The sequence below is a fragment of the Amblyomma americanum genome, chromosome 6 (genome assembly GCF_052857255.1).
Source record: "Amblyomma americanum isolate KBUSLIRL-KWMA chromosome 6, ASM5285725v1, whole genome shotgun sequence".
Taxonomy (NCBI): domain Eukaryota; kingdom Metazoa; phylum Arthropoda; class Arachnida; order Ixodida; family Ixodidae; genus Amblyomma; species Amblyomma americanum.
The window spans coordinates 130,977,843-131,000,919 of record NC_135502.1 but is presented as its reverse complement, the minus strand read 5'-3'; the positions used below and the strand labels follow the sequence as shown (position 1 = coordinate 131,000,919).

General features: G+C 47.9%; 1 long non-coding RNA gene across 1 annotated transcript; it reads right to left on the bottom strand.

Moving 5' to 3' along the window:
* Positions 1-8,527: 8,527 nt before the first annotated feature.
* LOC144094993 (uncharacterized) lies at positions 8,528-11,669 on the bottom strand. The gene is made up of 3 exons (XR_013306646.1): positions 10,974-11,669; positions 10,728-10,855; positions 8,528-10,211 (listed from the first exon to the last, which is right to left on the bottom strand). It is a non-coding gene; the product is annotated as an uncharacterized LOC144094993 (long non-coding RNA).
* Positions 11,670-23,077: the final 11,408 nt, after the last annotated feature.

The following is a 23,077-nucleotide window of genomic DNA, read 5'->3' as shown; positions in this document are numbered from 1 at the left end:
GCACTAGCGCGAGTGCATAAAATTTCGGTTGTTCCTTGCAACAATCCGTTTTTCTCATCTACCGAAGGTCCGGAGGATTTTGAATTTAAATAGGTGTATGTGCGGCAGTTTTAATATCGCGGCTTGTTTCTGTATGTATTTTGAGGAGAACAGCGATCAAACTGGTCAGTAATGCCCAGACTGTGGTCGCGTTATAGCTTGCAGAGGTCGATCAGTAAAGAGGGATTCAGACGACAGCTATGCGCCGCATAAGTTTAGAATTCAGAAGTAAGTTCATGGCGTATGTGTTTTCCTTCCGGGAAGGGGACGCACTGCTCCCTGATGTTTATTATTATTTTTGCATAGTTCGTGTCATGAAAATTTCGGTGCAGCTTCATATACGTTCATGTGGCGCGTTTGCACTTGAATAGCACTTCTATGTGAAGCATTTGAGGTCACGCTTCGCGGGGAAACGCTAAGATTGACGCGCCTTGATTTAGATAAATTTACGCGCCTTTAGCGAGAATGGGTTTTCAGTTCAAGCCAAAAAATCGGTAAGTAAATGACTAAATAAAATTAAAGAATGTATAAAAAACGCTAGCATTGCACTAAAATCAAGGAAAGCTTAGGGGAATGTTTCTGTTTCTTTTTGTCGCGTTGATCGATGGAATATTAGTAGTGTTACCATCTTTTAAACCACAGATATTTGATTAGAAAGTCGAAGGAAACACAGCATGCAGCCGCCGCGGTGGCCAGTGGTTTTCGCGCTCGGCAGCTGACCCGATAGACGTGGGCTTGATCCATAAATGAAAATATAGAATTCTGCACTGTAAAACATGTTCTCTGCCAATAATAAGTTTAGCAACACCTCGGTAGAATATTGGAGTAACACGATGCTTCCACTGATTCAGCCTTTTGGGGAAGAATCGGCCTATTTTCCTAAAATGAACACAGCAGCCGCGGTGGCTCAGTGGTTATGGCGCTTGGCTGCTGACCCGATGGACACGGGTTCGATCCTGCCCGCGGCGGTCGCATTTCGGTGGAGGCGAAAGTTTAGAGGCTCGTGTACTGTGCGATGTCAGTGCACGTTAAAGTATGCCAGGTGGTCGAAATTGCGGGAGCCCTCCACTACGTCGTCCCTCATAGCCTTAGCCGCTTTGGGATGTTAAACCACATAAATGAAACCAAATAACCACATGCCGCCGCAAAGGTGGTTGCCGTTCTGGTTCTGGATTATGGTATTTTAACGTCCGAGCAAATCAGGCAATGAGGGACGCCGTAATAGAGGGCTCCGGATAATTTCGACCACCTGGGATTCTTTACCGTGCCCTTACTTCGCACAGTACACAGGCCTCCAGCACTGCGACTGCCGCGGCCGGGATCGGACCCGCGTCCTTCGGTTTATTGGCCGAGCACCATAGCCACTGAGCCGCCGAGGGGGCTAGGTTACACTATTAACGTTCTATTGATCAACACCACAGAAAGAAAACATTCCCCTAAGCTCTCCTTCGTTTCAGTGAATGGCACGTGACTTTCTTTATTAGTGTGTCGTGCCTAGCCCGTCACTCCCCTATATCTGCCAAGTAGTTGAACAGAAGCCTCGGTTCTGGCAGTCTTGATGCCATAGGTATCTGAAGAGGACTCTCTTAGAGCTGCCTCCCTCACCGTTCGATCATACTCTCTTCGTTAGCATGGACGAAGTATTTCGACGCCGAGAGACATTACAACAATCAAACTGCACAAGCAAAGCTGAACGTTTTTCCAACACTTCATCATCCGCGTTACAAAAAAATCCCAAGCGGTTTTGGAAAACCATTATGCCCCATGAACCTCATATCATTTCGCTCTCTGATGGTGCCGGAAATTCAGTCATTCAATCTGATGTCGCGAGTGTGCTTAACTCTGCTTTTTCATCGTTCTTCACTAATGAACCTGCCGATAACCTTCCTTACTTCCTATTTTTTGACCATCCGGCAATAGAAAGCATATCATTTGAACCTCAAGGCACTGCTAAAACTATTGAATATTTATCCAATACTTCATCTTCTGGTATCGATGGCATTAATGGAAAAGTGCTCAAGGATACCAAATTATCTGTAGCGTCATTTTGTCACTCATATTCCAGCAGTCGCTTAGAACAGGATCACTACCACGTGACTGGCGAATCGTGAAGTCATCCCAGTATTCAAAAAACGTAACCGTTCATCCCCTTACAACTATCGCCTGATTTCACTCACCTATGTTTGCTGCAAAATTATGGATCATATTTTGTACTCGCATGTTGCTACTTTTCTAACTTCTGTAAACTTCTTACATCCTAATCAGCACAGTTTCCTCAAAGGCTGCTCATGTGAAACTCAGCTTGCCCTCTTTCTACATAATTTAAACTCATATTTAGACCACAATATACCCTGTGATGCTCTGTCCCTAGATTTCGAAAAAGCGTTCGATAAAGTTCCTCATGGCCGTTCATTTAAGAAACTATCTCACCTAAATCTGCATCCCTTGATAGTTAATTGCATTCGCGCCTTCTAAACAGAACGTCATCAGTTCGTCTATGCTAACTGTCACTCGTCATCTCTTTTGCCTGTGATATCTGGCGTCCCCCAGGGGCTCTGTACTAGGTCCCCTTCTTTTTTATATGTATTCATTAATGATCTACCACTTAACACTTCTTCTAGCGTCCGGCTGTTCGCCGAAGACTTTGTCGCCCTATAACAAATGCATCAGATAGCAATGCCCTCCAAAATGGTATTTCACCAGTGCAACATTCGTGAAACAAGTGGCTCATGTCTGTTAATATTTCCAAGACTTCATTTATTTCCGTACACCGTTGTCCTAACTTACGCCCGCCAGTATACACTATAAATAACTCTCCAATTTCTTCCGTCAATAATTACAAATACTTAGGCATTCATAATTCAAGCGATCTGCCATATCACCCACATAACCAACTCTGCAAATAGCGTCCTTGGGTACCTTCGGCGCAACATTGCATTAGCACCCAGTACTCTTAAATAACTAGCCTACAAAACGTTCGTCAGACCTAAAATCTATTATGCTAGTGCTCTCTGGGACCCCGATCAAACTAATCCAATCAGTACTATTCAGTCGATCTAGAATCGTGCCGCCAGATTCATCTCATCTGACTGCACTTATCATACCAGCATCTCTGCTTTGAAATCATGATTGCAGTTGCCCACACTAGTCCCGCGGCGTAAATCAGCACGTCTCGGTTTGTTTCACAAATTCTTTCATAATTTTTCAGCAGCTTATCAAATCATCCCGCGCGCACATCGCATTTCCCTCCATAACCATCCGAACGCTGTATATACCCAACGTGCTCATACCAAAACATACCAGTAAACATTTTTTCTTAAGGCTGCCCGTAATTGGAATGTCTTGCCGACTGAAGTGGCCGCCATTATCAACCATCGACTTTTCAAGTCCGCTATCGAAGAAGCGCTCTCATCGTTGTACACGACTGCCCGTATTTCTAAATTATGTAATATATTATTTTTGCTGTTTTCCGGCCACCTCTCGTGTAATATCCCGCAAGGGGTCTTTGAGGAATAATAATTAATTAATTAATTAATTAAATAGATAAATAAATAAATAAATATTTGTGCTACGTGGCACTTGCGGCACAACAGGAAGATCCTACGTTCGCCACTATGGTCGAGGATGGCGCTGGTGAGTGCTCTCAAGTTTAGGTTACCTATGCTGTAAATACCCTCCGAAGTGGAAGATTGGACATGTGCCGTCGAGTTCATCTGGTAGAGCACAGCACGCAACATGCGGAGGTCGTGGGTTCGGATCACATCGGCGGCATGGGGTTCATTTTTCTTCTATATACTTTCTAAACAAATCTATTTCATATAAACGGTGGCTTCACAACGAATTTTCTGTTTATAAACACCACAAATAAACCAAAGAACATTCCCCTAACCTTTCTTTGGTTTGAGTTACTGTTGGCTTTCTTCATATGTGTAGCATTGCACTAAAGTTGATGTGAACACGTATCTCGTTAAGGAAATCATTTAGAAATTTCACTTCAAAATATTACCTAAACTATCGAAAAGTACGTTTGCCATAGTACTCACTGTACACATAACCGTGGAAGAAAGCGTACCTGTCATGGGTTTCTTTTTTTAAATTTAGTGCGACAAACTATATTCTTCCACACGCGGCAAAATGAGTCTGTTCGACGAATAGTCGTCTAAAAACTGTTGCGTTTGAAAGAAAGCCTATGACAGCGCGACGAGCCATGCAAAGAAAATTTACGTGGGTAAAGCTAGTGTATAGTTTGCAGAGCTGTCGCATGTTGACGTTTAAGTCAGAAGAGGAAGAAATGGGCTCACGCATGGCGCTTAATACTTCGCAGAGGTAACCGGTTGCCTTTGACAACGGAGGAGAGGACACCAAAGGAAGAAGAGCGCAATGTAGGCTTGCGGAGGATCAGAGAATGCATGGGATTCGGAGGTCTGAAGGAATATGGCGACTGCACTTTGCGCTGCACAGGTGTGTACCGATATATTTAAAGTGAAGTTTGTCCTGTGGCGATGATCCCAATATATATCAGGCAGGTTCTGCACCTACACGGTTATTGAGCATGATGTAAACTCAGAGTTGAAAATGCACCAGTGTGCACATGCCTGCAAGCAGCTCTATGCTGGTGGCATTCACTCGTGGCCATGTGTGACAATGCTGAGTCATATTACTGTAAGCGTACCGATTCTAAAGATAGCTGGGATGCAAACTTTGTGGTGCTTTTAATATCAGTAGTACAAACTAGTCAGTAAAATACAGAGAACAGTGGACTGCTCGGCAGAACGATGAAGAGTTGGTAGCAAGCGTCTGTCCTTTCTTGTGTGTTCCTCTCTCGTCCTTGTTTAATCACAGCATGTTTCAATTGTTAGTTTCTGTCTGTTTATCAAACTGAGCCAACAAAATGTGGTAGCCTATACACAAGTACCTTTTGATCCCTTGAAGAGAGTTGCACCAGTTTGGCAGCAAAAGAAAGTGATGGAATGGGGGACTTTCTTCTACGCTTCAAATTTGCGTCACCCCATGCGTCAAATTTTTTCGCAGATTACGAATGCATAAGCACTCATTTAAGAGCCCTTCCTGGAAACCACTCTCTCAAACTATAGTTGAAGAAAAACCAAACAAAGTTGGAGGAATTTCCAAAACGTACGCAGGAGCGGAATATTGATGTAACGGCAGCGCAGGCAGAGTAGACAGCACTGAAATGCGCGATCGAACGGCAAAGATTTAATATTATAAACAAGCAAGGAAAAAGAAAGAACGAGAAGCGAATATAGGCGGTATGCAAAACTTTAGTTCAGCATGCCCGTATGATCGAGTCGCACGCAGAGAAAAATGTGTCCTGCATTTTCATAAAGGCGCTGGATGCGGAACTGCCGGAGTTCGGTTAGTGCGTTTTGTCCCGTCATTGTTTGCATTTCTCGCCTCTCCTCCACCCGCTTCCGCCGCTTTTCATTTCGCGCCTCCTCTTCTCGCTTTTTCTCGTTCCAGCGAGAAGTGATCCCGCGGCGAAATTTTCCACCGCTATCACAGCCCATTGCTCCACCCTGAGTTAGGGCGATGTTTTATTAGTACGTATTTGGAAGCCCATTGGCTCGTTTGGAAGCCCATTGGCTCGTTTTGAAGCCTTATGGATAAAATGATGGATAAAAAACGCGTCCTCGGCCATGATCACAGCGAAAAGTCAAAATGGTAGTCACACTAATTTTTGCAGAAAAAGTTTTGAACAAGTTCCTCGGCATTCCTCGCTCGAGACTGCCAGAGAAATGCGGTCGATCACACGTGGGTGGGGAACTCGGAAAGCGAACTCTTCACCGGTCCTCAGTAGTGCTGGAAAAACTCGGTTGCTTCAAGAATCTTAGCAAGTTTTCGAGCTCTAACACGACATAAAGATGTGAGGGTAAAAGTGGTGAAGATAGGGGTGCCAAATTATAAGTTTTGTTCTCGAGAGCCCTGCACGTGCGAAAACAGCAACTTGAGAACGCTACCTGGGGCTTTTAAGATATCGTGTCCAATTGTAGTGCGGAAGTACTTATAGCCGCAGTCAGTCAGTCATAAAATTTTAATATCGGTGCTGAAAGTGATGGGTTCTGTCGACCACACCAGATGGCTCTCAGTCGGTGCTGAAGGCGACCTCTTCGGCTTGTGCTGTGATCCGGACTTGTGCTTCCGGATTAGAGCCGGCCATCAGGATCTCTCAACTTTGCGAGCCTACAAGCTTCTGGAGTTCTTTGAGTGGTGGGTCTGCGGGGCGGTCCTAAAAGATGTGTTCCATCGTGGCTCTCTGGCCACGCTTTGAGCAATCATGCATGAATTCGTCCGGCTTGATGTGGTGCATTCTTATCGTGTTTGGGAGAGTACTGGTTCGGAGTCGTCTCCACCTGACCTCCTGAGTTTTCGTGAGACCTTTGTGAGGTGGCGTTAGCGTCTGTCTAGCTCATTTCATGCGTTGGGTGATTTCCTGGTGGCTGATGAGACCTTCCTCTGTGCGTTCCGGGCTCGAGTCACTGCTCATGGCTCGGCCGATAGATCCTTGAGCCATATTGTGAGATGCCTCGTTCCAAGAGTTGCCAGAGTGAGCCGGTATCCAGGTCAGAGCTATGGAAAAACTTTTGTAGCAAACAGAGGCTGGCAATGCGGCGGCGGGCTGCGAAGCTTTCAAGACCGGAGTTAACCTTCAGAGCTGAAACGCTGGTGATATACGAATAAGCAGAGTGAACGAAACGAATGGCGCGGTTTTGAACTGATTCGAGTGCATCTGTTAGGTATGCATGGCGTGGGTTCAAGGTGGAGCTGGCGTACTCAAGTTTGGGTCTGATGAGCGTTTTATAAGCGAGAAGCTTCATGTGTTGCGGCGCATGACGAAGATGACGTTTCATGAATACTAGAGATCTGTTAGCAGGGGCGCGATTACGGATCAGTCTCAAAAAACTGTCTCAATATTGAGACAGTGACGTCAAAATGACGACACCGAGAAATGCCGACCGCCGAATCGGCCAATGCGGAGCAAGGAGGCGGTGGGCTCCGCCCCGAAACCACTAATCGCACGACAAGGGACCGTAGACTAATGTTTTGCAGTAAAAACGCAGTGAATAAAAACGAGTAATGTTTTATTTTGCTAAATAACTGTATTTCAAACCCAACAGCACCAAGCAAAAAAAGCAGTGTTTTCATTTTTGCAATTAGGTTTGCTGTTCAGTCACTTTTTTTGCCGCGAAGGTGTGCTGTCAGCGGTATAGCGTGAACATGTTAGTCTGAAAATGAACAAAAACGCAATGAAGAAAACAAGCAATGTTTTATTTTGGTAGTAAACTGTGTTGCAATCTCAACAACACGAGGGAAAATTAGAAGCATTCTCAGTTTTGCAATGAAATTTGCTGCAGGTTAACTTCTCTTGCCATGAGGGCGCGCTGGCAGTGGCATAACGTGAACATGGCGGCCTGCAAGAAAACAGCTGATTCCATGGCTAGTTCCTGTTTTTTCGCGTGTCGTCTAAAATCAAGGTACTTTGCGGATGTCTTAAGTGCGCAGAAAAATCTGATTGAAGGCAGTGAATGCTACGGACCTGCCGAGATCAACTTACAAGCAGCGCTCGGCTCGAAAATCGACGAAGACAACTTTAGTCTGTGTTCTCGGTCGGCGCCTATCGATCACCGAGTGACGTGTGGTTCTGTTTATTTTCTTTAGAAAATACCAGAAAACCATGAATCATCACATAGAAGCAACTGCCGACAGACAGGTGCAGCTGCTGATAGCTTGCAATCTCGGTGCGGGAAATGAGAGCCGACACGGCCTGCCTCTGTGGCAGCACTCTTCTGCCTCGTAACCAAGTGTTGCCGCCCACATCGGACTAAGCACTTGATGTTCCGTTTGTATTTTTGTAGCTGCGTTCGGTTTATGATCAGTTGTTGCCGTAGTTTCTTTTTTTAAATTGTGATGTTTATGCTCCACTTTGTTTAGAGAGAAAGGAAGCACTTGACTTGATAACTTTGCTATTGTCACCGAGGAGAGAACGAGCTTGTTCCATTAACGTTATTTACTGATCATGTAGTAGATCCAGGGTCAACCAGGAAAGAAGTAGTTTGCTTGTATAGAGGCTAATTGCAACTGGGCAGAAAGTTGAGCAAGTTTGTTAATGTTTGCTGGTACGCAGCGCTTGAATTGCATATGATCCAGGGCAGTGAGGTAGGTAGGACAGGGCAGTGATGTGTAATATTGTATTTTGCTCAGCAGGCGGAGTGATGTTGGTATAACTGGGTTTGGTGAGGGCAGTGTTTGAAGGGCTTTAAATACTTTGCATAGCTTCTAACATGCACTTCCTTTCAGGTCGGAAGACCACTTGTTTTTGTTTTTTTTTTAAATTATGGTCCATCATATCTGAGACACCCTGTATACAGGCCACTCCAGTTTGAAAGGGAACAGCCAGTTGAAAATGACTAGGACATTAAATACCTAGGCGAAAAGTAGCTTGAAAGCAGTTGCACTTATGACACATATTATATGATAGCACAAGGAGCTTGTCCGGCCATTCGGCATTGTCACCGTCTCGTGTCATCATGGACAAGACTTCATAGCCCTGTGTTACGCAAACCAAGCTAGGTGTCAGTTATGGGGCAATAACCGAGTGCTCAAAATTTCCCACAATGGAGCTGCCTGTATATTCTTAGAGCTGTAGAGCATTTCCAGTAACGGTGTTGCATGATGTGTGATTGTAAACTAACCTCTAATCACACACCATCTCCTTGATGATGTGTCTGTTACACATCTTTGTCTATCAGTGAAGATGTTCTAGTCATTCAGCAGTCATTGTAGCCACTGCACCTTACAATCTTTATTATGCATTGTTGTACAGCGGTTTCCTTGCAGTAGGTACAGCTTTTAGCACAGAGCGAAACCCCTAGCCACACACCATTACGCTAGAAGCTTAGCTTTGGTATTTACACTACTTATATGTGCCAAAATGTTTTGTAGTCCGGAAAATGCATCATGTACACTGTACTATGCCATATTTATTGTACAGGTAGCCTCTGTATGAAAGAAAACATGCACTTTTAACTCAGTTTTTCAGATTTTTTTTCTTAACTGCACTCAGAAATGCCATACGGTAAATGTACATTAAGGTAAAGTATGCTTGTATGTACACTGCCTTTTCTGCAATAGAAACACTCGTGTCAAATGCTGTGCCTAAAAAAATAAACGCGCTTACTGAATGTATGATGCAATAAAAAACAGCTTTTTGATTCCAACAAGCATCACAAATATTTCATGCCTTATTCCAGCACTACACGTTTGGTTCATGCATGTTCGTCACACAGGTAATGACCACAGGCACTCCACCAAGCTGGAAGGAGACAGCAGAGAAGGGGCAGGTGGGCTGACATAAGCATTGACAAAAGAGAGTTCAAAATGATGCTTTTCAGAAATTGGGCGAGCTGTTTCAACACCTTTTCTGTCTTCAGGAAGAGACTGTGCAACACGCTGCTGAGGGACTGGAAGATATACTAGCAAACACACTGAAAATGAAGTAGCAGCCGGTGGGGGGCACTTGTTTGTCACTGCTGGCTTCTCGCTGCACACAGGTTGGCCAAGGGCACAACCACATCACACAATTGCTCACAACTTGCAGATGTGTGTTGTGCAATGACACAAGGAAATGACAGTGGCAACAGGGGAAGAGTGCCTGATATGACTCTCTATGCCAGCATGGTGAGTCGTCTCTGGACGCTAGATTTTCCATCGCAACTGCCGCTGCACCATCCCTCGGTACGCCTTCCTCTGGAGACGGGTCGTCCTAGAGAGGCCGAAAGTACAGCACCGCATGCTCATCTCAGGAGGCAGGTGAGGAGGGATCCTGTCTGTACGAGGCAGCCACCATTTAGAGGTGGCCCATTGTTATCTGGGTCAGAGGCAGTGTCGCCTGCACCATCTGCTGATATGGGCACATCCAAACAGAGGCTGTGAAGTGCAGCACGTGCGGTGATGATGCGCACTGTCCACTTCCACTGGCACTGGTGCATCCGGTGCCCTTGAAAGCAACGGAAGCAGCTCTTCGGCACACCAATACAGCGCTCAGCCACAAATTGTGTGAAAGCATGTGGCGTGTTGTACAGGCCTTCTGCTGAGTCAGGTCTGTAATGTCATGCAACTGGTGCAGGCAGCCATGGCTCCAGTGGGTAGACAGTCTCCTGCATAACAAAAAATGATGCGGCTAAGCATGTCCTTTCTCAGTGATCTCAACAGCATTGCAGGACACTCTGCTATACAGTAGAAGACTCACGCCATGTAGCCCACATCCAGGCTTTGCTGAATATGACATTCAAGAGCATACATACATGCAGGATTTAGATGTATAAGTGAGCACTACTGTAAGGTCAGTCTTTTACCACCATATTCATATAAATGATGCGCTATGATTGCCTACAAAACACAAGCGCTGTCAGGTGCATTTTGCTTTGGTTTCTTCAACAGGAAAGGCTATGCATTTCAACAATGTAATATGTGTCCTGTGTTTCTGCTGCAATTATATTTAACAAAAGAAAAGGGTGGCAATACACTGTATCATACTGTAAAGTGTCTGCATTTGTGTAACTGTCCAGACTGATTCATGCAGCTTTAGCAGATCCGGCCAAATGCATAGTGCTGGAGCTCAATAGATGTGACTGAGTTCGCCCGACGGGTGACACGGCTATTTTACTGCTTACCCAGAAAAAAAATCACCGTCGTCCAGCAGGCCTTCCTCCGCCTCGGAATGCCGCCAGACAAACGCGTCGCGGAAGGATCCGGGTCAGCGCGGGTCCACGGCCAGGATGCACATGTTCGCGCCACAGATCTGAGAAAAAACAAGCACAGCCCGTACTCACTCTCGCTGCCGAGGCCCGCACTTGTAGCTCATGCACTTGTAGCACTTGAACTCATGCGGTCAAAAACAGTGGCCGAGGTATACTCACTATTACGTCCGCAGCGTAGAACCGCTTGCGGCTCGTTCGCAGCACTGCCCCCAGACTCCTTGATAGTGATGAGTGCCCAATCGACACACCCGACGACACCGGAGATGCCGCGGCGAACGTTTAGGCAAAGGACGCCCTCCTTCGCCGCCGCCTTCTCCTCGGGTCTCCTCGGAAAGCAAACACCCCCCTTCTGTTACCCAACGTTGACATTGGTCTCCGCTGCCCGCCGCAAAGGCTTGTTCACAGTCGGTTGGGCTGCGCCGACGTTTTCTTCATTTCCAACGGCGCCTTGAAACCCACCGGAGGCGAAGAAGCGCAGCGCGCACAGCACCTGCCGCTCCACTGACAGCGCACTCACCCGCGCACTTCCCAGTTCAACGGCGAGTTCGTCGCACAGACACTGCGCAGTCTCCTCGAAATAACTCTCCCGCGCGTCAAAGTCGTCTTCATGCACCCTCCGACACCGTTGCTCGCGCGGTCACCCGCGTATACGACGATGTAAACAGCCGCCATTTTCTGTCTCAAACGTGTTGATACTACTTTTTCCAGTCTCAAAAAATCGTCTCAATCTGCCCGCATAATTAGATGGCCAACGTCACCACTTCTGCGCCATTTACGACGTCAGTCAGTGACGAAAAAAATCAAAATGGCCGCCGACCAATAGGAGAGAGGCAAATGATATACTTTTTGAGACAGTTTCGATTGAGACTGATCCGTAATCGCGCCCCAGATGATATGACTGTGGTAATGTGCGTTCGCCAAGAAAGATCGTGCGGAGGGTGACACCAAGGTACCTAAATAATTGGACGCCTTCTATAATTCAGTTAGCAACTGCATAGAAAAAAAAAGATAAAATAGAAGATTTTCGAAACTTATTCGATGCGAGGGTTCTCCGTGGTATGCATGACGCGGAAGTCTTGTCTCAAGATATGTTTCCTAATTTTTTTACAACGAATTCAATTAACGCAACAGCATTATACGCCTTTGTCCGGATGAGAATCACATTTTTCAGTTTTCGGACAGACGCCTGTGAGTTGTTGGGGTTCTGCCCGCCTGTGGTTTCACCTTGACGGTACAGCAGTGTTCACTCCTCCTCATGCTGCAAGAACATTTCTACTCTTCGTACGTAGCTGGCATAATGCAGAGACTGAAGGAATAATAGTGCCACCTCCAGTTCATTCTCTTCTTTGGTGCATAGGACCTGAAGCAGAAACATGAATATGGAGTCATGTATCAGCCAGTGTTCAACAACTTTGTTATGGCCTAGTAATTATATTCAAAGTTACTGGAATGCATACACAGATATGACCTCGCATGGAAGTGTTAAAGGATGCCGTGCAAGCAAAATAAGATGATGGTATTTATTGCCACCATTACTATGCATGCAGCCTGCACTCTAATTGAATGCTGCATTTTAATTGCCCGCTTACTACTGGGATTTGTTTCCCTGTTGCTAATAGTATGCGCCATATATTCCGCTTTGCATGAATATCAAATATCTTACCGTCATCATTATCATCATCAGCCTGACTACGCCCACTGCAGGAAAAATACCTCTCCCATATCTTTTAATTGAGCCCGTCCTGGGCCAGCTGCGGCTAGCCTTTCCGCGCAAACTTCTTAATCTCATCCAGCCACCTTTCTGCCACCCCCTTGCTACGTGTGCCGTCTCTATAGGAATCCACTCCGTTACCCTTAACGACCATCGCTTATCTTGCCATTACATTACATGCCCGGCCCAAGTCCGTTTTTTTCTTTTGAATTAGACTAGGATGTTATTAACACGCGCTTGTTCCCTGGCCCACTCTGCGCTCTTCCTGTCTCTTAACGTTACAAATCATTTTTCTTTCCATAGCTCGCTGCGTTGTCCTTGAGTTGAACCATTGTCGTTAGCCTCCACTTTTCTTTTCCATAGATGAGCATCGGTAAGATACAGCTGTTGAATAGTTATTTAGAGATATTGGTAGACTGCCATGCATCGTCCCAGAGAACCTGCCATATGCGCTCCAGCCCATTCTTAACCATCTAGTTATTTCCCTCTCATGATCCGAATCAGCTGTCACTACCTTCCCTAAGTAGACATATTGCCTTATCACTTCGAGCACGCGCCTACCAATTGTAAACTGCTATTCTTTTCCGAGACTGCTGAAGAAAACTTCGATTTTCTGCATATAAATTCTTAGACCTACAGTACTGCTCTGCCTGTGTAACTCGTTGATCATACTTTGCAGTTAATCTTCCGAGTAAATTAGCAAGCCAATGTCATCAGCGAATCGCAAATTACTAAGGTATTCTCCATTACCGCAGCGGCGGCCTAGTCGTTTGAGCATCCGCCTCGCATGCGGGAGGTGCGGGGTTCTATCCCCAGTGCCGCCGGGTACCCGCCGCTGATACAATGGGTGTACGGTTTCGCCTCCCTGGTGCTCGGCTTCTTTAGGGTGAAATGCTTGGGAAATAGGTCTTTGGCTCCACCTTGAGAAAAAGAAAATCCTTATGCCATGGCGCTCTTTGGCAACATATGCCCTTGCGCCATGAAAATTCATGATCATGGTCAAGCTATTTGTATCAGCAGCAGCGGCCTTACGCAGCAGGAGCAGCAGCCGCCGCCGAAGATGATGACGCCGAAGTGCAGTCGAATTGAGCTCCATACTCGTACCGGTGTCACGCGCCGTTCGGCTGCACGCCGTCATACGTTCAAGTACCTCAGCCAGTAAATCAATCATTTCCTTCATGAATCATCGTGCCGGCCTCATACCCATTGGTGCGACAAACTGGGGACCAGAACGTGCGCGCCTGGGCCCGTGCCTGCCTGTCTTGCCAGCGGTCTAAAACTCAACTACACACGACGTCTCTCTTCGGCTCGTTCCCTTCACCATCAGCCCGTTTTGACAACATTCGATCTTGGGATATCTTGGGTCCGTGGCCACCTTCCGCTGGAGAGTCATACCTTCTTACTTGCATCGATCGGTTTACTCGCTGGCCCGAGGCGTTCCCTCTGCCTGACGCCACCAGTGACACCATCGCCAGAATCTTCGTCGCCGTCTGGGTCTCCCGGTACAGGGTTCCCTCGACCATCACCACCGAACGTGGCGCCCAGTTTGAATCTTCACTTTTTAATAACCTTATGACTTTACTTGGAACTTCCCGATTTAGAACTACTGCTTACCATCCCATCGCCAACTGTATGATCGATAGCTTCCATCGTTCGCTAAAAAACATCCCTCAAAGTGCAACTCGACACCACCCACTGGACTGCCTCCCTACCACTGGTTCTACTCAGCCTTAGTGCTGCACTCAAAGAAGATCTTCGTTGCACTCCGGCATAACTTGTCTTCGGCTCACCCCTGCGTCTTCCTCGTGATTTTCTCGAGTCTACCGATTCGTCTACAAGTCCCGACCCTACCGATTACTTGACGCAGCTCCGCTATTTTTGCCGCCATCTCCAAGCGCCACATCTCCGACGCCAGTCTCGACCATCTTCACATGTTCCATCCGAACTAGCGACTTGCACGCACGTCTTTGTTCGCCGAGACTCTGTCCGCAAGTCGCTTCAGCGCCCCTACGACGGACCCTTCCGTGTGCTTGAAAGAACAACGAAGTTCATCGTCGTCGACGTTCATGGGCGCACTGACACCATTTAAATCGACCGCTTGAAGCCAGCCTTCACATGGGACGCCCCACCCACTGGACCTTCATGTGTGCTTTAATTCCCTGCCCCAACAGGCCGGCTGCCCTCCTCCGCCATCTCTCCCTGCCACTCTTCAGAAGCGGAAATTATCGTTCCGGCTCCCAGCTTCACCGGACTCGTTCATTAGCGGGGGGGGGGGGGGGGGGGCTACAGTAGCAGCAGCAACGGCCTTAAGCAGCAGCAGTAGCACCAGCCGCCGAAGATGATGACGCCGAAGTGCAGCCGAGTTGAGCTCCATCCTCGTTCCGTTGTCACGCGCCGTTCGGCTGCACGCCATCACACGTTCCAGTACTTCAGCCAGTAAATCAATCATTTCCTTCATTGTGCCGGCCTCATACCCATTGGTGCGACATATTCTCCATTAACTCTTATCCTCGACTGTTTCCAATACAGGCCTCTGAGTACCTCCTGGGAAGAGGCGGTGAATAACATTGACGAGATCATGTTTCCTTGCTTGAAACCCTCCGTTAGTGGAACTTTGTTGCTCACTTTGTGGAGATCTATGGTAGCTGCGCAACCGCTTTACGTACCCCAAAGAAAAAAAATCCATGGGGGTCTAGGAGACCATAGAAACGGCCTGCTGCGCCCAAACTGCTGCAAAGGAATGTTCACGTCAAAAAAACGCGCAGCACCAGAAGACGAATGTGGTGGCGCTCCGTCGAGTTATTTTTATCTATTTTTTCATATTGCAGCTCCAATCGGAGCTATACTAGAAATGGGAGGTGTACATAAAAAATGCGAGATAAGTTTTACAGTGCAATGAAACAAGCAATAAAACACGAATTCAAGAAAGCAGAAATTTAGTTACAATTTAGTGAGGTTAATCAAATGACTGAATGTAATTGGCATTTACATAAATAAATTCTCGTAAAGGAAGGGTGCGGAATGAGCCAGGAAGCATATTTAAAGCCTCAATGGTACGAGGAAAAGGCTGTAGTTAAACGCTTTGGCACGAGCATAATAAGGGACGAGGTTAAAGTTATGAAAATGTCTTGTGTTGGCGGATTCGACTGTAATAATATAGCTGGAACATGAAGGTCGATAATGAGCACGTGCAACGCAATACATAAATTTGAAAGATTCTAAATGGCGGCGCCTTGATAACGTAGTTGCAATGAAGGAAGGGTAGAAGTTGGGGAAAAATTGCGGTGGTACTATTTAAAAATGATGGAACTGCTTTTTTTAACACTTTCGATTTTAGTAATGTCTTTCACTTTACCATCGAGCCTCAAAGAACGCACAATACTGGGAGGAAGTTGCGATGCGAAGCTTGCTACCATATGTGGAACGCGCTTGCCTCAGATTTCTTTCAAGAAAGTGCGGCCCAACGACGCGGTCGTGAAAAATTGCTCACCACATTTTTCAGACCATCGCTGCTGGTGCCTTTGCTCACGCGGGCATGCAGGGCTGGTTGCCTAGTGACCAGTGATGCGCACTGTGCAAGTTCACTCGCGCATCTCTGTCCAACTGAGCTTCGTCGGTCCGAAGCGCATTACTTAGGACATCTTCATCCCATCGCATTGGATGAGAGACACCAGTTCTAGAAGTTTCGCCTCTGCTGGTAGCGGCCCTCCGGAGACACGTAGTGCACTGTCACACTCGCTCCCCCTCCAAAAAAGGTTCTCCCAACATTAAGGTCCATACAATGAAGCCGTTCTGAGTAGCCTCGCAGCAGCACAATGGATCCGAAAGCAGACGTTCGCTCCACGTTGTCGCACAAAAACATGCCCCAGATGTCATAGCTGGGCGTGTCATAGAGCAGCACTGAAATTCTTGTACAGATAAACGCATGAAATCCAGCACCGATGCCACCTTTAGTCAAAACTAAATTACCATATTTACAAAACACCTCCAAATTCCAGCGTGATCACGGTGCAAAAAAACAAATAAAAGAGAACAGCGCAAAGCGAAAGGAAGTATGTTTTAGCACAGTGCATGCTCTCGTGTGAAAGTGCTACTTCGTGTTCCCTTGGGTTTCCCGAGAGCTTATAAACAACGCGCCCGGTTATTGTAGTCCTCCTAGAGGGGAGGAGGAAAACATTTATTCAGAGCATAAAAACTGGGTGGGTTCAGTACGAGAACCCATTGGTCGCCATCATAATCCGGCCCCTCTCAACCAGCGATTTCTGGTCGAGGGGGCTGTGGCTATGAAGGGTTGCCTCCCAGCGCTCATAAGTCGGGTCGGGATTGCTGTCCAAGTCTGGGTTTTCTTGACATTACCAAACCGCGTGAAAGAGTGTGCCAACTGCTCCGCAGAAGGAGCAGGACGAATGGTAGATGTCTGGGTACTATTTACTCATTAGGTAAGGATTAGGCAGAGTATTAGTTTGTAGTCGCCTGATTATGTGCTCTTCATATTTACTTAGGGTTTTGTGAGGAAGAGGATATTTCCTTCTTGTGATCTTATAGTACTCCGTAATTTCTGCGTAGCTTAGTAAAGGTGAGGGGTTGTCAACTGTGTCAGAGAGAGGCTGCGTGCCAGATGCTCGGAGGAGGAGAGCTCGGGCAGCTGTGTTGGCCGCCTCATTGCCCGTCGTTGAGAGGTGCCCTGGCGTCCAGAAGATCTGGATGTTGGAAGGATTAGACCTTTCCAAAATTTCCCAACACGGAGCGCCAACGCGGCCTCTGAGGTAATTGCGTACCGCTGCTTGTGAGTCGGACATAACCGTTGCCTCGCTGTTCTTTGATATCGCTAGTGCGATAGCTGCTTCTTCAGCCGATGTGGTATCCACTGCTTGGATAAGGCTGCTTGCAATGATATCCCCCGGGGTGAAACTGCTGCAATTGCCGCGACTCCGTTAACGGGACCAGCCGCATCGACGTAGATCGTGTCCTTGTTTTCATCCCAGCGCTTAGAGAGGTGTCTAGCTCTGGCTAGTCTCCGTCCTTTGTTCTATTCCTCACCCATGCGTTTTGGTATGGGGTGGGTCGTGATGTGTGATCTCATATGCCTGGACATGTCGATCTTGTCAGCGACTTCCCGGGGTGGACTGATTCTCAGCTTCTGTAATATTTTCCTGCCAGGCTTAGATGTTGAGAGCCTGACAATTTGATTTACACAGTGGGCCTCTATTAGTTCGTCGATGGTGTTATGGATCCCCAGATGTAATAAGCGCTTAGTGGATGTGTATAAAGGGAGTCCCAGCGCCGTCTTAACTGCCTTTCGAATAATACCATCTAGTTGGTCTTTCTCCTTTTTGATAAGCCGTAAGTACGGGGTGGCGTATGTTAGTTTAGAGAGAATAAAAGCCTGAACTTATCTTAGGGCCTCCTTCTCTCTTAGCCCATTTCTCTTCTTGATTACCCGGCGTAGCATTCTAGAGACTTGTTCGGAATAGGCTTGGAGCTGTCTGATTGTAGTGGTGTTAGTGTTGCCGCTGGGTATGATGGCTCCCAGGATCTTGATCTCTTTCTTGATCGGAATGCTCATACCCTGGACCGTAATGGCGACAGAGGGAGTGGACGGCAAAAGCCCCGTATTCTGCCTCTTGCTACGGTCGATCAGGAGTAACTCTGATTTCTCGGGAGAGCACGTTAACCCACGCCTCGCCGCATGCTGGCACACGACATTCGCTGCTTCCTGAAGCCGGTCTTGAATTTCCCCTTCATTACCGCTGCAACACCAGATCGTAAAGTTGTCGGCGTATATAGCGTGCTCAATGCCTTGGATGCGGTCTAGCTTCTCTGGTAGCCCACGCATGGCCACGTTGAAGAGAAGCGGAGAAAAGACCGCTCCCTGCGGGGTACCCTTGGAACCTAGATTGAACGGAGAGGAGGTCCGATCACCAATACTCATTGACGCTTTTCTATTGGAGAGAAAGTCCCTCACGTAATTATATGTGCGGTCACCACAGTTGATGCTGTTAAGCTCATCCAGTATTCCCTGGTGGTTGACATTGTCAAATGCCCCTTTTAAATCGAGCGCAAGGATGTCCTTGACCTGACATCTGCCTGGGTTGTCCAGAATATCCTCTCTGATACGGAGGAGAATATCCTGTGTAGACAGCTTTTCTCTAAACCCGTACAGCGTGTCAGGGAGGATATCAGTCTTCCTCAGGAGTCGTTTCTGTCGGGCGTTCACGACCGTCTTGAACAGTTTACCCAGACACGACGTCAGGGAGATCGGTCGTAAATCATCAATATCGCATGGCTTATTAAGGCTTGGGAATAAATCGCACTAAAGCCAATTTCCAGGAGTCGGGGATCTGGCCCTTGTTCCAGCACTGCGTGTTGAAGTATGTCACTAATTTTCTTAAGGAGATGTCATCCATATTAAAGAACATCTTGGTGTTTATCTGGTCCGATCCAGGAGCGGTGTTCTTACGCATGACGTCAAGCTCCGCCCTCAGTTCGTCAACCGTTACGTCTTGGTCCATCTCTTCATTGGGTGCACCGGTGTACGCAGGAAGAGGGTACGAAGATCCCAGATCGAGGAATTTCCGTGCAACTTCTGCAATGAGGGCTTCGTTGTCCCCTTTATAGCTGTGCAAGGCGTTACAGAGCGTGTCTGTTTGCTCTTTCCGGTTTGAGTTCGGCTCGAGAAGGAATCTGAGGAGTCCCCATGCTTTAGCCGTGCCCATTCTACCGTTGAGCTCATCACACAGCTTGAGCCAGTTTTGGTTAGCGAGGTTACGTGCGTAGTCATCCGCTCCTTTGGTGAGTTCTGCAATCTTGGTCTTCAGCTTGCGATTTAACTTTTGCCTTTTCCACCTCCTTGTCAGAGATCTCCTGGCTTCCCACAGATGTAACAGGTGCGGGTCAACTGCCGGAGTTTCCTTCGTGGTGTTCGCTGTCGTAGAGTGCCTGGCGACGGTTTTCATCTGCAGCGCTGTCCATGCCTCTATATCTGTGATATCTTCGTCCTGGAGACGTGCGACTTCCTCTCTCCACTTGCCCCAGTTCACAATCTTAGCTCAGCTTTGCAAATGGTTTCCGACATTTAACTCCCTGAACAGTGCAGGAGACGATGAAGTGATCACTACCCAGGGACTCGCCAGTGTTAAACCAGGTGGCCTGCAGGCAGTTTTTCACAAGCGTGAGATCTGGACATGTGTCTCTGCTGACGCTATTATCCGCTCTGGTGGGTTGCAGGGGATCCGTTAAGATTGTGAGCCTTTCTCTGTTAGCGATCTCAAGGATCCTCCTACCTTTCGGGCTGTTAAAGTGATATCCCCATGCCTGATGGGGCGCATTGAAATCACCGGCTATGACGAGGGGGTCCTTAACTGCCCTCTTGATAAAATTATTAAATAGCGTGGCTATCTGACGACATGAGTCCCTGGGGCGGCTGTAAACGTTCAGTATGGGAAAACTGCGTTTTCCCCTGTGTTGGCGATTAGTGGGCCGGCTGTCTGACACCGGTCCGTAATTTTCGGCTTTATTTTCTCACTTCAGAGGTTTTCCAGTCTTTTTGGCGTGTGTCCTCGACGTGCGACGACCTGAGGGTCCCTGGCCGCCGGCAAAAGCACGTCAAGCGACCTCCTCGGCGCTGTGCGCCGTATCAGCGCCGACACGGAACATCACCGCCAGCTGAACTCCATTCTGCACTGATGGCAGCAGCGCCTGCGGCGGGTCCAGCGGCCCCTGTAGTTGCGGCTACAGACCAGGCCCCGCCAAACAAGAGACTGCGCGACGACCAAGCCAGCAACGAGCCTCTGACCGACCATCCAGAGGACATGGACCAAGCATCATTTACAGTTGTATCGTACAAGAAAAAGTGAGCTACCGGTGTTCCTGTAGTTTTCAGGCCCACTGAGGAAGGAGGAAGCCTATGGAAAGCCAACCCCAACATTGTGGCTTCGGCGGTTGTAGCATCGGCTCAAGAAAAAGTCCTCAGCCATCGCATTCACAAGGATGGGAGCCTGATGGTTACAGTATCGACGCTGCCCGCCGCCAACCGTCTGCTCACGGTAACTAAGCTGGCTGGAGTGGCTGTAGAGGCCAGAGTCCCATACTCTTACATGGCAAGCTATGGCAAAATACAAGATGTACCTGTCACCTACACAGACGAAGATCTGCAGGAATATCTACGCGACCAAGGTGTCCTCTCAGCAAGGAGGCTAATCGCCTACACTCCTGAGGATGGTGGAAAGATAAAAGCGGTACGCCGTCACACAGTTATATTGGAATTCGCAAAAGATGCGCCGCTACCAAAACGAGTAACGCTAGGGTTCTGTAGTTACCCTGTAACTGAATACGTCGGAGCAGCAACTCAGTGCTATAAATGTCAGAGGCATGGCCATACATCAAGACACTGTAACGGCCCCGTGCGCTGCAAAGTGTGTGCTGGCCCCCACTCGCACAAAGAATGCACTTCGAGAGCGCAACCTAAATGCGCTAACTGCGGTGGCCCACACCCTGCTTCCTATGGAGGGTGTTATAAAAAGAAAGCAGCCACAGTTGCTCGCACGGCAGAGCAAACACAAGGGAAACCCCCTAAGCGCCATGAACCACCGCCTAACCCCGACGTGGTTTTCACGACTACGGCAGCTCTTTCCGAGAATCAGTCAACACGGCGTGGCAGAGCAGCTGACAAGACCTACGCAGATGCGGTAAAAAAGAAGCGTGGGAAGTCCGTTGGTTCTTCTCCTTCGTCAAAGCTACTGCAACGCACTACACAAGACCCGACAAACAGCGTCGCTTGCTCTGACCCTAGGGCGCCACAACATGACAAGAAGATCAGCGGCAGGCAGCAAACCGGAAGCTCTGAACAAGATGTCACATGCCTACTGATTCCGATGCTGTTTGCAGCCATCAAGGCTCTTATCCGTGCAAAACCCTCGTCAAGAAGACTCCCAGAAGTAGAAGCTGTCCTTGCAATGAAGCCGTTGGTGTCGGTCTCCTACGCTCCGCAGGGGCGTAATACCACACTTCAGTAATCATGGCTTCCACAGCGAGAACTTCACCGCAGCTAACAATCCACAACATCTTTCGTACATGCACCATTTTCCAGTGGAACGCTCGCGGGCTACGCTCTAAACTCTCAGATTTCCGACAGCTCGTGCGAGCGTACCGCTTCCCCTTCATAGTCATCTGTGAATCACGCGTCGAGGAAACTTTCCGACTCAATGGATACTATTTCCATCATTCACAACGACCAGATAACGTCAGCAGATTGCTGATAGGCTTTCGCAAGGATATCCCGGCCTCACCGGTTGATGTCCCGCCTCACAGCGACAATGAATACGTATGCGCTGTCACAGTTATTGCCGGACAACAGTACACTCTGATTGGAGTATATCTTGAGCCAGGCACGCCATTTGATGGTTTGAGACTTGAAGACTTGATAGCAAGGACGCCCTCTCCGCATATTATTTGCGGAGACTTCAATGCTCATAATGAAATTTGGGGCAGCTCACATACATGTGCCCGAGGTGCCAAGCTTGCAAAACTTCTCTCCAAGCATTCAGTTCAGCCATTAAATGACGGCAGCATCACCTACCTCCGAGGCCCGACGACTACCAGCAGCATCGACGTGACATTTGTCACAAGTTCATTCGCTCACAACTTTGGCTGGTGCACTGATTTGGAGACACGTGGAAGCGACCATTACCCAATCCTCATATCGGCTTTCCATGCGCAGAGGAACCCAAAGAAATTCCTTATAAAATCTACAGACTGGGACGCATACAAGGACGCTGTAAGCAGAGGAGTTACTGCGGCAACTCGCAATGAGGAATTAGCATCGACAATTGCGTATTGCCTGAGGGCGAGTACACAAATTACAGCTAAAAATGATAACCTACCTTCAGCACATTCCAAAGGCTTTGCGCTATACGCAGGCGAGCTGAAAGGAAAGCTCTGCGCACAAAAAGCCTCGATGACCTACGTGCATGCCGACGGGCACAACGTCACATTCGACGCTACATGGATAAACTTAGTCGGCAAAAGTGGCGTGACTTTTGTTCTACGCTGGATGTGCGCAAACCAGTAACCAATATTTGGCGGATAGTTAGAGGTATGCGCACGCCACTTCAACAACTCAACCCCTTCGCTGCACTCTCCCTTCACGAACAAAAATCTATAAAAGAAGTCTCAGAAGAATACTGCAAGCTGCTGTCGGCAGGGTCAGGGCATTCGACACTTTCCGCAGATGGTCAAACAGGCATCCCAAAGGCGGCAGTGCCAGCGTTAGACCTGCCTTTCACAATGGAAGAACTATCCACAGCTATCGCGGAGACAAACAGGCACACGTCTCCGGGTGATGATGAGGTGACCTATGACGCCATTGCAAAGCTACCCCACACCTCCCGTCTTCGACTCCTGGAGTATTACAATTCTTCCTCGATGGCTGGTGAGGTCCCCACGGAATGGAAGCTGGCGAAAATCGTGCCCGTTTTGAAACCCTGTAAGCAGCCAACAAGCTACGCATCATTCCGGCCCATTGCCCTACTGAGCTGCGTAGGTAAGCTCATGG